At 42.9% G+C, this 12,354-nt stretch overlaps 1 protein-coding gene across 1 annotated transcript in view; it reads left to right on the top strand.

The window, feature by feature from the left end:
• Positions 1–12,354, top strand: part of uvssa (UV-stimulated scaffold protein A) — a 483,727-nt gene that overhangs the window by 362,020 nt on the left and 109,353 nt on the right. The gene's annotated exons all lie outside the window — the stretch shown is intronic.

The raw sequence follows: 12,354 nt of genomic DNA, 5'->3' as shown, positions 1-12,354 counted from the left end.
TGACTGAGAGTATCCCAGAAAGCTGGGTTGGAATTCATTGCCGTTGATGAATTCATTTTTATTTGAGAAGGGCTTCCGTGGGATACTGACGGGTGAATTTTAGATTCTTTGCTTGGACCAGTTGGACTGCAGAAAAGGGGGGATTTTTAGATTCTTTGCTTGGACCAGTTGGACTGCAGAAAAGGGGGGATTTCAAATTCCGGTCTTGGTATCTTGAGAAAACGGGCTTCTCGCACTTTTGAATAGATAAGTTCCTTGGTTGGAGTACCGCATGAGTTGGTATTTTGAGGAGTTTCTTGTTTGTTCGTGATCTGGTCGAGTGTGTATGTGATTAGCCATTATTTTGAAGGAATAGACTAGTTGTGCGAAGCATCGTTTGTATGGGTTCAATGCCCTAAACGTGATTCAATTAAGCTGCAGATATTAGATCTGGAGGTGGGGCCAGTCTTTAATTCTGATCTTGGTGCTTTGTGGCAATCATTCTTGTTTGAAATTCTGGTTGATTCATTATCCATCCGACTGTTCATGTTTTAATCAAAAGGCCAGTTTCGGCACTCGGTCAACTTTTTCTTTGTAATTAATTACAAACAATTCTGACATTTTTCAATATAATATTAAAATTGTATGAATCGGTTTATTGTCTGTATTTAAGTCGTGTTAGGATTAAGTTACCTCGGAGATTTTTACGACCCAGTTTATTTTTTGTTGATTCTGTCATAAATAAATTAGGCGGACAGAGAATAGTTAATTTGTTTGAAGTAATTGATAATCATAAATAAATTAGACGGATAGAGAATAGTTAATTGTTGAAATACTGAATAAATGTGTAAATCTTCTTTGACTTAAACATCATCGCGCTGACTCTAACTGCACGTGCACGAGCAAACACACAGGGGACGAGCAGGAGCCTGCAGGCCAGGGTTAGAGATAACAGTGTTGGGGCCACATTCCAATCTTCGGGAGGGAGACGAGCGCTTGGGAAGAGTTCACATTTGTAGCTTAGCGATAGTAAAGTATAGAAAATAACTAGCAGAATAAACTCAAAATTTTTATTAATAAATAGTGTATTTCAGAAAAAATAAATAAAGTAATAATTAAAAATGGCACCAACAGCGGTAGAAGTTTTGAGTAGAGACAATCCACTCCTCAGAAATGAGATCAAACGAATTTCTGAGAAGCGGGAGAAGCGGACAGTTAAATCAGGCACAATTTGGCCCGCGGGAGGGACTTTTGATCAGACAATGTGTAGGGACATGGAGGTAGTAATAAGGAACTACAGACCTAACAGAAGTGGTAAAAAGGCCTTGGAGAAGAGAGACAGGGAGAAGTTAGTGCTAGCTTTGTTCGAAGAGGAGGGAGAGAGGTGGCGCGCGTTACAACGAGTGGCCAGAAAAATAATCACAAAGAAAGAAGAGGCTCAACCTTTGCCTCTGAAGCTTGAGCCACCGCCGTACAAACCAACTAAGATGTATCCACTGTTAACTGGCAACGTAGAAATTAAAGGGGCAAGTCACACTAGATCAAGGAGATAATAAATGTAACACACAGGGGAGGAGGGGCGCACCCATACACATGGACTGTTAAGAGGGGATTAGGAAAGCAAGGGAAGAGTGTAGCAATGCTGAAATTAATCCCTGTGAGAGTGAAGGTGAGGACGAAGATGGGGCAAGTGGTGTTGAGGCCAGTAATGAAGATGTGAAAGATGGCGATGAGCAGGTTTGCGAGGGGCCTTCTCCGGGAAAGAAAAAGAGAGGAAAGAGATCAGAAAAGAGGACAAAGACTCAGAGGAAGCTAAGAAAGAGTAGTGACCCCATGGGGGAGGGGTGTAGTGGGAGCCCAGCGACAGAGGAGCCTGGCTGCAGTACATCAGTACTAAGCCTCACACCACTCGAGTTAGATGAGAAACTAAGGAAATCGCAAAGGGGAAAAAAGGCACCTGACACCCTCCCCGGGAATTATCCTATTCTAGTCAAAGGACAACATGTCCACTATCAACCGTGGGGTTCACAGGACTTGGAGGGAGTTATTTCTAAACTCCCTAACATTCATAACGGGGCGTCTAAATGGATTAGAACATTTGAGGAACTCACAGTGGGAAAGCTAATGGCAGTGGGGGACCTGAAAGCTCTGTTGGCAAGAGTATTGGGGTTATCTAAAATGGAGTCTGTACTGAGGAATGAGGGTTGGATATAATGGACGGAATCCATGATGGGACTACACTTGATCGCTACAGAGTGGCGATGTGGAACACACTCAGAAGGGAGTTCCCGACCCATATCGATCATAAAAACATGAGAGGCCTCCCCATCAATGACACAGAGAATCCTGCATCCTACCTCCAGGCCCAAGTGGACAGATGGCGCTTGGAGACGAATGAGGATCCTGAGATCCATCCTGTGTTTTCGGTCATGTTCAGAAACTCTGTGATAGAGATTCTACCTAGCCCAATCAATGTTAAGCTGGATGATGTGGTTGGACTGGTTACAAATAAATCTCACAGAGACTTTTGCGATCATGTGGTTCATGCAGTGGACAAATATCGGCAGAATGAACACAAAATACAGGAACAAAGCAAAGAGGTGCAAAGGAAGCTATCTCAGCTTCAGTTGGAAGAACTCACAAGAAGAGAGAAAGAGAAGAAGAAACAGGCGGTTGTTTCAGAACCTGTTGATACAATATTGCAAGCCGTCCAGCAGGGCGCACCACAAACCCAACCTCCTCAACAGGCATTCTTCCCCCAGTACAACAGCCTCAGAGCCAATGGTCACCCACTCCACCTGCCATAAATATACACACACATAACAATGGGAACCCAATGGGTGGGAACAAGCAGAATCACAACAAGGGGCCCCAGGGACAGTATAAGAATAATCAGCAACAGGGGTCCCAAGGGCAGTATAAAAATAATCAACAGCAAGGATTCCAAGGACAACGCAGAGGTCCTTTAATATGTCATGGGTGCAACCAGGAAGGACATATGAAGAGAAATTGTTTGACTAACCCTCTTCCATCCCAGCAAGGACAGGGTAACGGTTATCAGGGGAGGCAAGATCAAGGGAACTACAACCAGGGACAGCAGGGTCCCTTCATGGGTCAGGGATACTAGGGGTGCCCAGAGAATCCACAGGGGGAGGGTCAGCTTGTAGCAATCACAAAACAAGCTGATGAGGAACCAATACTGCAGGTTCTGATAAATGATAGAGGCACGCCAATGATGGCTGATACTGGAGCCACTTACACTTGCGTAGGTTCAAAATATGCCTCTCACCTCCCCATGGCAGGAAAATTCGCCAAAACTGTAGGATTCTCGGGACACACGCAGTTAATACCTATGACAGCTCCAGTAATGCTAAAACTGTACTGACGTACAGCTAAGCTACCCATCTTGGTATCAGACACTACACCGGTTAATTTGATTGGAAGGGATGCATTGTGTAAATTAGGATTGCAGATATTATGTACACCACAGGGCATAATGATTGAAACCACAGGAACAGCATCTCAAATGACTCTATTAAAGCCTGACACTTCAAATGTGTATTGGATAGGTAGAATTCAGGACCAGGTAAAAGAGAGAGTGGGGAAATGGGGTAGCTACATCAAGGCTCAGATCCCAAATGCAAGGGAGTCAAGGATAGGATATCATTGCACTCTAATGTATGACCCAACACAGGACCCAGATTTGGAAAACGAATGGCAGAAGAAAGCGGCAGGAAAAGCAGCAGAGATAGAGTCTCAGTACATAGTAATTGGGCCACAAGGAGCAGCCATGATGATACAAGATGCAGATCAATCATCAGCGATAAAGGATTGGTTTAAAGACACTAACAAAGTTGCCCATATTACGTTGTTGATAAACAGGGGATTTGAAGCAAAAGATCTGGGGGAAATGATGTTTAATGAAAAACAACAAACCTGGGAAAACACAGAGAATCCATTGGTTCTCATGTCATGTTGCGGGAAGTTTTTGAAGATTCTGTGTTATGCCCATATGACAGGAATCTTACAGGAAGTGGAGGTGGTTCAGAAAAAACAACAGCAGATTACATTAGAGGAACCATGGGATAGGCGGAATGAGATGAGAAAATAAATGTTGGCAGCCATACCTGGACAGGTGTGGTCGAGGTTCGATACAGATGTGGGTTTGGTACATTCAGCTAACCCAGTGGTAGTCCGGACTAGACAAAATGTTAAGCTACCATGGCGAAGACAGTACTACATGAAACCAGCGGCTGAGATAGGAATAGCCTCTACCATAGAAGGTTTAATAACAGCAGGAGTACTAATAGAGACCAAAAGCAACTGTAACACTCCTCTGCTTCCAGTGTCCAATTACAATATTGTCAGACAGAGGTTGAATATCTAGGCAGGTTGGTAGCACATCAAACTAAAACCATAGCTCCTAGTCAGCTGGAAGGGATTGGTAAAGCACCGAAACCGGAAACAGTCAGACACATGATGACCTTTTTGGGGATGACAGGGTTTAGTTCAGATTGGATAGAGAACTATGCTTTGAAAACTGCGTCATAATTCCAGATTACACCAAGCCGTTCCTGTTGTATGTAGCTAATAGGAGTCAGGGCTATGCATCGGCAGTGTTAATGCAGGACTTGTGTGCTGGTAGGCGGAGTCAACCAATAGCATACTACAGCTCAAAGTTGGATGCGGTAGCACAGGGCTACCCACCATGTTACCAAGGATTGGCTGCAGTACAATATGCCTATGACAAGGCCTCCTCCATCACAATGGGATATCCGGTGACGATTCGGACACATCACAAAATCACAGAGTTGATTGAGAAAGGAAAGTTTGTGTTAACGGATGCTAGGTTGTTGGATTATTTGACATTAATAACATTTCCAGATGTAACCATAGAAAAATGTTTCACGGTGAATCCAGCAGACAGAATTCCACATGATTTTGAAGGGACACCACATGACTGTGTGGCTGATTCTCTCACTTTTACTAAACTAAGGCCTGATCTATTGTCTGAGCCCATGGTTGGGGCAGAAGAGGATTTCTTTGTGGATGGATCATGTTTCAGAGATCATTTGGGTAACCATGCAGGTTTTGCAGTGGTTAGACAGAATCCGGACCACACGTTCGCCGTTATTTGTAGTTCTCAGTGCGCACAGCCATGCTCAGCACAGTTGGCTGAGTTGAAGGCTCTCACAGCGGCCTGTCAAGAGGGTGCGGGTAGATCGGTGAACATCTACACAGACTCTGCATATGCGCACGGCGTATGTCATTTGTTCGGGGCAGTATGGAAAATGAGGGGGTTTAAGAAAACTGATGGATCCCCATATTGCATTGTAATCAGATTGTGGAATTGATGTCGGCATTGTTGCTGCCAAAACAAGTGGCAATAATCAAATGTCAAGCGCACAGAAAGGGTGTTGATAATATCACGAGAGGTAATAACGCTGCAGATGAGGCTGCAAAAGTAGCTTCCGACAGTTGCAGGGCAATCCAGTCTGTATTATCCATGCCTGAGGCTGCGCCTAGTGAGGACGACATTGTCCGCATGCAGGAGAAAGCTGGTGTCTATGAGCAGAACATGTGGCTGAAAAGAGGTGCTATACGCTCCCCCACAGGGTTATGGAGAACTCATGACGGGATGATGTTGGCGCCTACGGCACTGTTGGGGTTACTCATCACTAATGCGCATGGTTTTGACCATTGCGCAAGGGGGGAGGTTTTGAGGAGAATTAGAAAACAAGGTTTTTCTTCACCATACTTGCAAACAATGATTGATTACCAGCTAAATGAGTGTGGAGTATGTGCAAAGAACAATGTAAGGAAAACAATCACGACTCCATTGGGGCACATTCCTACACCTGAAGGACCATTTAGACATTTGGTCATGGACTATGTTGACATGATTAAAAGTATAGGTGGTAAAAGGTATATGTTAGTTATCATAGACAGGTTTAGCAGATGGGTTGAAGCAGTTCCATCAAAAGACCAAAGTGCAGCTACAGTGATTACATTTCTAACTAGAGAAGTCATGCCAAGGTTTGGAATTCCGTCAGAAATAAGCTCAGACAATGGGGCTGCTTTTATTCAGAAAACACTAAAACAAGTAATCCAGCATCTGCATGTCAAACAAAGATTAGGCTGCGTTTACCATCCTCAATCACAAGGTATGGTGGAAAGAGTGAATGGGACGCTAAAAACAAAAATTAACACAATTTGTGCAAGTACTAAATTGAATTGGATTGATGCATTACCAATGGCACTAATGAGTTATCGCATGCAAGCTAACAGAACGACGCATCTAACCCCGCATGAAATGCTTACGGGTCGGCCCATGCCTTCATCTGTCATTCGAGGGCCTCATAAAGGACCTCCATTAGAACAATTGGAAACTGAATTAAGACGCTATATGGGACAACTGACTGGCATACACAGGCTTATTTTTCAACAGGAGAAAGACAGAGTTCCAGAGTTGGAGGAGGAGCCACCAAGGGGGGTGGAGCCAGGTGACCACGTGTACCTCAGAGTGTTCAGGAGAAAGTGGAACGAGCCCAGGAGAGAAGGACCATACAAAGTCACCAACGCAACACCAACAGCCATCCAAGTGGAAGGAAGTGCCACGTGGTATCATCTCAACCACTGCACAAAAGCCGCTCAACCCAAAGCCAGAGACGAGCGTGAGGAGGAGGAGCCAGACGCAGACACGCCTGGGGCTGACCAGCTGCCCCAGGACCAGATCCTGTTGAGTCAAGAGATTCAGCAACATGATAATGCTGAAAACGGGGAGCCTGTTCCTGATCCTTTACGGGTTGTGCCAGATTCCGCTGGCACAAGGACAGGCCCCGAGGAAGGATGAAACCACGGAGACAACACAAACCTGGAAGAGCCAGGAATCAGGGGCTGGTACTGAAGGAAGCCTAAGAGAAACACAGGACAATCCGGCCCCAACTCACTCAAGAATAGTCAACAAGAAAGGGAAAATTGTCTTATATGCTCAGATACCACCGCAGGACCGAGTGAATGAATTTGTGTTTACTGTTATGTCGGATAACCAACCGTTATGTGCATTAACCTTCCGCCAGAATCATGTGCATAGGAAAAATTGGTGTGAAGTAAATATCCAATTTAATCCAATGAAATGGTGTTTAACAGTAACGTCTGGAAAAGCATGGGACTATAACAGAAAGTATGAATTAAATATGAGAGAACATATATTTTTTAAAGCAGTATCAGACAGAACGTTCAATTTTACATTAGAAGCAGACGATCCTTGTGTAATCAAAGATCAACCTCCAGTTGGGGATAATGGGAAGATTAACGAAACTTCTGATATCAGGGAGTTAGTACACCCTTCAGTCACTGATATAACTTCTATTTTGCTTAGAAGAACGGACACAGCAGGAGTATGATATAGAGGTCAATTTGAATAGAACGCGAACAGAAGGTATTCCATATCAGAAAAAGTATGTTATATGTTCAATGAAATGTTTTCTGCTTTTGGGATCGAGTCAACATAACAAATATCTTGAAGATAAATATGACGGAAAGCCATGGAATGTAATCATGAAAAGTTGCCGAGAATTTGACATAACTCTATCACAAGAAATAGGCGAAGTAACACGACCGAAACAAACCAATTTTCAAATTGAAGAGGGATTAGAATGCTTTCAAAATGACGAAGGAAACAAAAATGCCAGCGATGTGGGTAGTATACCAGAGGAACAGTGTAACATAATTTGGAATGTTACACTATTCGATATAGACGGGAAACAAATGTTATTTCAACCACCTGCGATTAAAAATGTTCAGCTTTTACCAGGCTCTCAGCAGAAGTCTAGAGAGAACTACATGTCAATACTGTGGAGTGATGGAGCATTCGTGAGCCAGGACAGAGTGGTGGCAGATCAGTTTTAGCTTTGCGGTAATAACATTATTCGTCCCGTACTTGCTAAAATGTGGAGAGGACGATGCGCAAAAGTCCAAGTGGTTACGGAGATTGCAATACTACCATCAATAAAAGATGTTGTCGATAACTTACAAACAGATAACCTAAACAGGCGGAAGAGAGCATACGAGGCAGACGAGAACATAAAAATTGATAAGATAGGACAACCCAGGGGAATACCCGATAAATTTAAGGCACGGAGTGAAGTAGCAGCAGGATTTGAGGCACTACTGCCGGCAATCGGAATTGCTAAAAATGCGGAATGGATCAATTATATCTTTTACAACCAACAAAGGTTTATTAACTACACAGATGATGCATTATCCGCATTGGGCGAACAGCTGACAGCCACAAGCGCTGTGGCTTGGCAGAACAGACAGGCCTTAGATTGGCTTTTAGCAGAAAAGGGGGGAGTTTGTGCTCTTATAGGTGAAATGTGTTGTACTTTCATTCCAAATAATACTGCCCCAGATGGATCATTCACGCTTGCGATGAACAATTTAAAACGTTCAAGAAAAGAGTTAAAGGAAAACGCAGGCCATGATCAGGGAATGTTTGGATGGCTTGAAACAAGGTTTGGTATGTGGGGAATGATGTTCGCAAAGATAGGTGCAATACTCCTAATAGTATTGACGGTGATGGGTCTGATCTTCTGCTGCTGCATTCCCATAGTCAGATCTGTGATAGCTTCCAGGCTTTCTAAGGAGATGGCCCTCATGGTGTCTGGCATAGAGGAGTCGGCTGACTGGGAGAGGATGCTCTATGAGGAGATAGATTGGAGTGAAACTAGTGAGGAGACCGGAATGTGAGAATCGGACATCAGAAGGAGGTCCTATTTTCTTAACTGGTGACCTCTCCATGTGAACCACAACCATTTCAGACTGTTTGAACAAATGGACATTGGACTAATGGGTTTCAGGGATGGTGGCTGCAAACAGAAGCAACAACCACGATGCCCAAACCCCCCACGTTTATATAGTATACCGGTACATGACGATAATCAGAGCTATCCAAATCTATGCAAGCTTGTTGACAATCTTAGTTTTTTAATTTCTATTATTTACTCATTTTTTGAAATGTCATTTTTTTTTTGTTTCATATTTTTTTTGTCATATATTCTGAAATGCTAATTTTCAATGCATGCTGAAAATACTATGTTATGTGTGAATTCTAGTTAAACATTTGATAGATCTTTTTGCCTTAAACAGGTTTAAAATCCTGAGAATTATACAGGTTGAGATTCCTGAACATGCTTAAAGGTTTTTAATGATGATCAAATGTAGTGCAAAATATAGCCTAAACGACTGTTATGTTTTTTGTTATGATCTTATCAGACAAAAAAAGGGGGGATGTGTGGTAGAAATTACTGATTATATTCTATGGTAAACTGTGATTATTATGAGGTCTTTATATCTAATAGTGGAAAACACACGGTGCCTGGGGGTCTGGGTTTAGAACAGATGGAGGGGCCCCTAAAAGGAGCAGGAAGCTATGGGGTTAAGGCATGCTGACCTCAGCCTAGTGTCTTGGGCTATCTTTGCTGACCATTTGTTGTCCATTTGCTGACCATTCAGGTTAAAATGGATTTATGACTGAATGGAGGCAGACACCTCAAGGAGAAGCTGCTCTGTTTGTGTGTATAAAAAGACGCCGCAGTTTGGGAACCACAGTGACTCTATAGATCTACTCAGGCTGTTATCGTTGTTGTTTTTCTGCACGATAAAGTCTTTTGTCAATTCTTGCTCCGGACCCCTCGTTTTCATTTTACTCTCTCTCTCTTGAAATAGTCTAAGTGTTTTATATCTCGGTTAATCTACTACACTTCCTGCTCATTTCTGTGTCCCACCATCTGTTCTGAACCCAGGCCCTGTAGGTATCATGTGTCTTCTACCATTAAGATATAAGGCATAATAATAATCATGGTTTACCATAGAATATACTCATTAATTTCTACCACAACAACACAGGCAAGTTTTAACATTCTTTCCAATTAGACTTGAGTGTGAGTTTTTTTCATGAATGTGAATATAATACACAACAAATAAGTGGATAAGGTTTTCATTTTCACTGACGATGGTATGACCCTAAACAGAATAAATAATGTTCGCCGTCGCTTTAGCTTTAGCTTATCGCAAGCTAGCACGATGCAGGAGCGTGTCTATGTTCCCCGGGTCCTATGTTCCCCGGGTCCCTTTTTTTTTAAAAAGGGTCCTATGTTCCCCGCTTTTCCCAAAAAGGGTCCTATGTTCCCCGATATGTATGGGACCGGAGAATATAGGACTAGGGTTGCCAACCGTCCCGTAAAATACGGAATCGTCCCTTATTTGGCAATTAAATGTTGCGTCCCGTATTGAACCAATACGGGACGCAATTTGTTCCGTATTTCCATAAATGTCCAATACACATGTCTGTCACACACACAAATACTAAATCTAACAATAATGATCAAAACAAAACACAGGGAATACTACAGTCAGCAAAATTGTCGCGGCGGGATCTACGCAAGACCCGCTCCGGTCATCTGTGTGTCTGCGCATGCGTGTGGTGGTCACGGTTGCCTAGCGACAGACACCACACACCGGCGCTGCTCACAAAACCAGCGGCTTTTAAAAATGTCCACTACACCCGATACTCCACCACGTCCTCAAAAGCGTAAACGCTTGCAGAAGTACTTGATGATTGTTTAGGATGTTGAGTTTTAAAAGTCAAATGAACGACCATTTATTTAATATACAGAAGTATATAAATATTATATATGGCCATTTAAAGAACAAATCATACTAATGGATTAACAGTTAATAAATAAATAAATACATTTGTTAAAAGAAAACCTTTATTCTTTAATATACATTTCCTAGATTAAAAATGTTTGTAGAGCTTTCTGTGTATTCTGTGTCACAATTTTTATATTTTTGAGCAATGCAGTGTTCAGTGATCATTACATCAATTATATTATTAGTGTGGTTTAACTGTTTGGATGACCTGACTTCTTTTCGAGTGACAAGACAGGCAGCAGACAAATGTTCAATTTAATCAACAATATGTCATCCCACTCCTCCTCTCTATATTACCGCAGCTGAGGTGACACAGGTGTACCACACAGTCAAACACAACCTCAGCTACAACAGTGTCACATAAACTGAATCAAAAGATTCTCCTGGATTCAAAAATTGTAAAAAAAAAAAAAATGTATAGGGAGAACAAAGGCAGAGGCAGTGGTTAAAGATGTCCTTGCTCCAAAGGCAGTGGCTGATGTTCTCAAGGCCCTAACATCAGATAAACCCCTCCCATTTTCCATTCAGACAGATGCATCAAATAAAGGCAACAGGAAGATGTTCCCCCTTGCTGTTCAATACTTCAGTCCAGAATGCGGGGTCACCAACAAAATGCTGGATTTCATTGAAAATGCAGATGAGTCCGCTGCTGGGATTGTAGCTCTCATAGAGCAGTCGCTTGACAAATTTGGCTTATCGTTGGATCATGTGACAGCATTTAGTGCACTGCAGACAACACAAATGTGAATTATGGAATTCACAACTCTGCCTTCACCAACTTGAAGAAGTAACAAAAAGATCTGCTGCAAGGAAACTGCCATGCCCATATTTGGCACAACACAGTGAAGCATGCTCTTGACCAGCTCACTGTAGATGTGGAAAATGTTGTGCTGAAGGTCTATGCCTTCTTTTCCACATCTGCCAAACGAAGAGAATCACTCAAAGAGTTTTGTAGGTTTTGTGATGTTGAGTTCCAGGAAATTCTGCGACATGTCACAACCAGGTGGCTCTCCTTTAATCCAGCCATCACCCGGCTAATGCAAACCTGGATTGCACTGAAATCGTACTTCAACAGCCTGGGGGGAGGAGTGTCCCAAACAACTTCGAGCATTGTTAAAGTTCAGTGAGGACTCAACTGAGGAAGATGGAGACATTGTGGAGGTTTACCTTCTTTTCTGCAATAATATCCTCTCTCTCTTTGAGGAAGTTGTAAAGAAGCTGGAGAGTGATGAAACCACCTGTGTTGAGTTATATTCCATCATGGAAAACTTCAAGCAAAAGCTCACACAGAGACGAGATTAACAGTTCTATGGCTACTAAACTAAATTGAAGCAGCAGCGTCTCCGTCCACTTGATGCTGACATAGCAAGGGCAGATTTTACTGCATTCCTCAACACAGCACTCTCATATGTTGAGAAATGGTTCAACTTTTCGGAAGACTACTGGTTGTTCTCACTGCAACCTCTCTCTCTGCACCATGGCACCAAGACCTTTACTGACATTGAGAGGGTGACCACCAAGCTCAACCTCATCCATAAAGTCAACATGGATGAACTTTATGATGAATGCTCCACAGCAAAACCCATTCTGAAGAGGCTCAAAGAAGATGCTGAAGATGAATGGAAGTCCAAAGGTGTGGCGGCCAGGTGGGTGGCTCTC

Source organism: Gadus macrocephalus, chromosome 10 (assembly GCF_031168955.1).
Source record: "Gadus macrocephalus chromosome 10, ASM3116895v1".
NCBI classification, from domain to species: Eukaryota; Metazoa; Chordata; class Actinopteri; order Gadiformes; family Gadidae; genus Gadus; species Gadus macrocephalus.
Note: the sequence above shows the minus strand (reverse complement) of the source record. Positions and strands in the feature narration are given on the sequence as shown.